A 5,802-nucleotide genomic window follows, 5' to 3' on the forward strand; every position below is an offset into this window, starting at 1 on the left:
CCCTGGGTCGCTCGCTCTTTTTCTGGCATGTTTTGAAAAGCTGAACTTACACTATGCACGAGTTTGAGGACAGTCAGATTTATTTATTTATTTATTTTTAGTGATATTTTTAGTTTCTGTAATGTGACATACCTACTATGCACAAGTTTGGGGTCAGTCTGATTTGTATTTATTATTATTATTATTATTATTATTATTATTATTATTATTATTATTATTATTATTATCATGTTTTTTATTTATTTAGTTTCCGTAATGTGACATACCTACTATGCACAAATTCGGGGTCAGTCAGATTATTTATTTATTTATTTATTTATTTATTTATTATATTATATTTATGTAGTATTTATTTATTTGCTGTTTCTGTAATGTGACATAACTATGCACAAGTTTGGGGTCGATCAGATTTTTTACAATTTATTTATTATTTATTTTTAGTTTTAGTTTCTGTAATGTGACATAACTGCTATGCACAAGTTTGGGGTCAGTCAGATTTTTTATTTATTATTTTTATTTTATTATTATGTATTTATTTATTTGCCGTTTCTGTAACGTGACATACCTACTATGCACAAGTTTGGGGTCAGCCAGATTTTTATTTATTTATTTTATTTTAATAAAATTTAATACAAATTTATTTAATAAAATATCTTTGTATTATTTTATTTTTTCATTTATTTATTGCCGTTTCTGTAATGTGACGTACTACTATAAGTAAGTTTGGGTCAGTCATATTTTTATTATTATTATTATTATTATTTTATTTTTTATGTATTTATTTGCTGTTTCTGTAATGTGACATTCTTACTATGAACAAGTTTGGGGTCAGTCAGATTAATAATAATAATAATAATAATATTTTCTTATTTTTCTATATTTATTTGCTGTTTCTAAAAGATTTTTCTAATGTGACACCTACTATGCACAAGTTTGGGGTCAGTCAGAATTTTTTACATTTTATTTTTATATATTTATTTTTAATGAATTTTTTTTGCAGTACATGTAATGTGACATACCTACTATGTACAAGTTTGGGGTCAGGATGAGGATTTTTTGTTTTTGTTTGTAAAGTAATACTTTTATACTTTCATAACAGTAAATATATTTACCAATGTTTCAGACTATTTTTTTTTTCTCCCTCTTGAACTTTAATCAAACAATTCTGCAAAAAATGTTTTCATTTTTCAACATTGATAAATATTTCTTGAACAGCAAATCAGCATATAAGAATGATTTCTGAAGGATCATGTGACATGAAGACTGGAGTAATAATGCTGAAAATTCAGCTTTGCATCACAGAAAGAAATTACATTTTAAAATATATTTTAATAGAAAATGGTTGTTACAAAATGTAGTAATTTTTAGCAACATTGCTGTTTTATTGTTAATACTTAAACTTTTCAAAAACAAACAAATCTTATTGACCCCAAATTTTTATTATTATTTTTTTTAATAGTTTTTTTGTGCCTTTAATGGATAGGACAGTAGAGAGATGACAGGAAAGTAATTGGTGGAGAGAGGGGCACTGGATCGGCAAAGTACCTCGAGACGGGATTCGGGTCGCTGCAGTCTTATAGACCCCCAAATTTTGAATTAATTTTGAGTTAAAAGCATGAACTTTGTACTTTCAAGCAAGACTATTTTTGGTAACACTTTACAGTAAGGTGTCATTTATTAATGACATGAGTATTAATGTATTAACTAACATGAACGAACAATAAACAACACGTTTATTACACTATGTTTGTTAATGTCAGGTAATTAAAATAGTCGTTCGTTGTTCACTTTAGTTCACAGGGCATTAACTAATGTTAACAAACACAACTTGTGAACTTGTGAAATTAATATTTACTAAGATTAGTAAGTGCTGAAGTATTGTTCATGTTAACTAATGTACCTTATGGTAAAGTGTTACCCAGTTTTTTACAAATTTATCCATGAATTGATTGATATTTGCAATAAGAAACATGAATGTAATGTCAGTTTGAGCTAGACTCTAACAATGTCATTTCTGTTGCCAGGTTCCTGTTAAATGTTCATGTGAGTTTAGCCAAGCGCTCATAACACAAGTTTTCCAGACTCGCTCTTCAGGTGTTAGCGGTTTTGTGCTCGTACAACATCTTTGGCTGTAGGGAAAAGAAACGCACCGTTTGAGGTGATTAAAGGGAGGAAAGCATTCAGCAGTGTATTTTTAGCAGGGTTCTCCCTCTGAATGTGTCCTGGTGGTTGTTTATCAGCTAATGTCCCCAGGTGCTGATGTGTTGCCAATCAGGTTAATGAGGTGTTCAGGGCATATACCCCCTACCTCTGCTAGCTGAAATTGCTACCAAATGTCTCGGAGAAACTCCTCCTGCCACATATTAAGTCCTGTTGTCATCCGTTTGGGACAGGACAACCCCTTTTGTGCATAGAGTCGGGTAGTACGCTACTGTGTTTTTCAGTGTGGCGCCTGTTGTTCGTGCCATTTCAGTTTGTTAATGTTGAAGGGTGAAGTTTAGGAGTGTAGGTTAACCATAAAGGTTTGGCAGTAAACATTCTTTATGTCTCGTAAATGAAGGAAACTCCCGTCTAAATGGGCTATCTTGGAAAAACAGTAACAGTATATAATAATGGCTTCCTCTATATAGTTGAGTGAAATGGTGTTGTATGTTTTATGATGTTTGGATACTAAGGTTGCTACTTTCAGCTGATGTCAGAAACGTGTTGAAACAAAAAATAGAGAAAAAGCAGTTTTACTGCAGTAATTCACCTTTATGTCTGAAGTCCCGTAAGGTTTGCGCAACAGTGCTGATTGCACAGTTGAAGCATTTAAGGCTGTTTATTTCATTTAGCAAGTTTTTTCCATTACCTAAAACAATTTTTCAATTTCAAAACCCTTATTTTAAATGCATAAAACATAGTTGAAGGAATAGTTCACCCCAAATTTGCATAAAATTCACTCACCATTAGAAGTAAAAAGCTGCATGTCTGTACTAAACAAACCCATATTTAAGACGTTTATAACTTCAAACTGGCTTCTTCACTTGTGATGTTAACCTTTTACATTTTAACCTTTTTAAATCTTAATTTCCCACCGTAATTTTTCCACCTTAATTTCAGTGGAATTTAAAGGGATAGTTCACACAAAAATGCTAATTACTGCATGATTTACTTACCCTCAAGCTACCTTAGGTGTATATGACTTTCTTCTTTCAGACAAATACAATCAGAGTTATATTTAAAAATGTTCTGGCTCTTCCAAGCTTTATAATGGCGGTGAATGGGTGTTGAGATTTCCAATAAAGTGCATCCATCCATCATGAAAGTCAGGGCCGGCACTAGCTGTTTTGTTTGTTGTCACTCACCTGCAGTTTAAACCAATCAATGTTGCATATTCAAAGCGGATGTCATCATTTGTCTCGGAGTGATCGCAGTGTATACTAAATATAAACTTGTTCTGTCGATCAGCGTCATTTCTGGACAGATCATTCACTGGTTTATTATGAGTTTAAAAGAGAGCTGACGCACCCAAACGCAACGCTTTGAATTTGCAAGAACAATGAAGGACATCACATTGGGAGCTAACTAGCAAAATAACTAGAAATGTAAAAGCAAAGAAGTTTCTATTCTAATTTAAAAGGCAAACACTAGACAATCTTTCAATGTTTTTAAAAAAAATACCTCAGATGTGTGTAACTTCTAAATTGTTCTGATGATTAGGTTTCATTGCTGCTCTAACGTAACACTTTCAGTTTCAAATAAATAGAAGTGTCTCTTTCACTAACACTTGATTTGTGTAAATTATATAGTGTATATTTTAGTCTGAAATACAAAACATATCATATTTCTTAATATTAATAATATCACAATATCTAATTATACTACTACTACTACCTATAATAATAATAATAATATAACCGCTATAATAATATATTCAGCAACCAAAAAAAAGATTACCTTAGTTAAATTAGTATGTACGTACAGTACCGGTCAACGGTTTGGACACATTGGTTTTTAATGTTTTTTTGAAAGAAGTCTCTTATGCTCAAGTTATACATTTATTTAATCAAAAATACACATAATGTGTGTGTATACTGTGTTTATTTATTATGTATATATAAATACACACATACAGTATATATTTTAAAAATATTTACATGTATATGTTTATATTCATATAACTGGTATTAAAAGTGTGTGTGTGTGTGTGTATATATACACATATACATATTTACATTTAGAGGTCTCCCAACTCCCAATAAAAAGCACTTGAAACAAATATGATTCTTAACCTTTTTATTTATTTTTATTTAACATTTCATTTTAAAATTTGTATATTATTACTTGTATAGTATATACAATATATATACACACATATATATATATATATATATATATATATACATACACACACACATTTTTAATATATAACCATATTTTTCCTAAATATATACATGCATGTGTGCGTGTTTATATATCACATCATGTACAGAAAACTTGTTTTGGATGTGATTAATTGAATTAATTAAACAGCCCTAAAAAAAAGAAACTCTAATATCATTAAACTTTTTTTTTTTCTTTCTTTCTTTGTCTTTTTTTTTTTTTAAAGAAAATAATACTTTTATTCATCAGGAAGTGTTAAATTTATGCTGAAAATTCAACTGTGACTCATAAAAACAGATATTTTAAAGTATGGTAAAATAGAATGTACATTTTTTAATGAAGTTTCACAATATTATACATGTAGTTCTTTCTGTACTTCTGATCAAATAAATGCAGAGTTGATGATTATTATCTTTCAAAAACATTAAAAATGTATCCAAACTTTTGACCGGTACTACTATATAAGTAATAATATACAAATTTTAAAATGAAATGTTGCATGAATAAAAAGGTTGGGAATCATATTTGTTTTAAGTGCTTTTTATTGGGAGTTGGGGGACCTCTAAATGTCTAGAACCGGCCCTCATGAAAGTACTCCACGTGGCTCTGGAGGGTTAACAAATGCCTTCTGAAGTAAATTGATGCGTTTTGTTTAAGAAAAATATTCATATTTAAAACTTTTTAAACCGTAAACTCTAGTTTCCGCTAACTTTTGTACACAGGTTTACGAGAGAGTAGCGTTCCAGCAAAAGGTGGATGACGTAAGATCAAAGTCCCTTTAAGGCAAGTCATTTCACTTGCCGGCCATCTTTGAAACGCCTCTCAGGCAGACAAGTGCAGCTCCTATCTGAATGGGGAAACATCAAATTCTCCAGAACTGTCCACCAAGCTTACGATTAAATTTCATATTTGAAATCACCAATGAAATCTGACAACAAACTGCCTCATAAATATAGTTCCTTATGATCCAAAAAAAAAAGCGTATTTATTTTTCAGGCGAGATCAGCTAGTGCGCATGCGCAGTACTAAGCACATGTCTCAGAATGCTGACTGTTTCTATCCACCTTATTTTTCCCATAAGAGTGAGTGCAGCCATTTGTAAATTTTTTGTGTCTGGCTTCTGGTCTCATCCACTTGCAGCTATTTTTAGCTGCACAAAAAAGCTAGTTTTGCTGCTTGATATTGGCAAACTGGTGTGTCTTACCATATTATTTTAATGTATAATCTTAATTATGAACACACTGGTTTGTAGTGCAAACTGTTTTACCGTTTACTGCACTTCGATATTCTTCTCGTTATTTCCCTATGGTGGATTATAAATGTGCCAGATGTCTGACACATTACCAGAAAACAGCTTACATCCGCATTGAAAAATAAGGTGGATAGCAACTGGGACTTCTAACGGCAGCTGCAGTGACGTGCTGACTTTACTAGTCA

The sequence above is a fragment of the Labeo rohita genome, chromosome 14 (genome assembly GCF_022985175.1).
Source record: "Labeo rohita strain BAU-BD-2019 chromosome 14, IGBB_LRoh.1.0, whole genome shotgun sequence".
Lineage (NCBI taxonomy): Eukaryota > Metazoa > Chordata > Actinopteri > Cypriniformes > Cyprinidae > Labeo > Labeo rohita.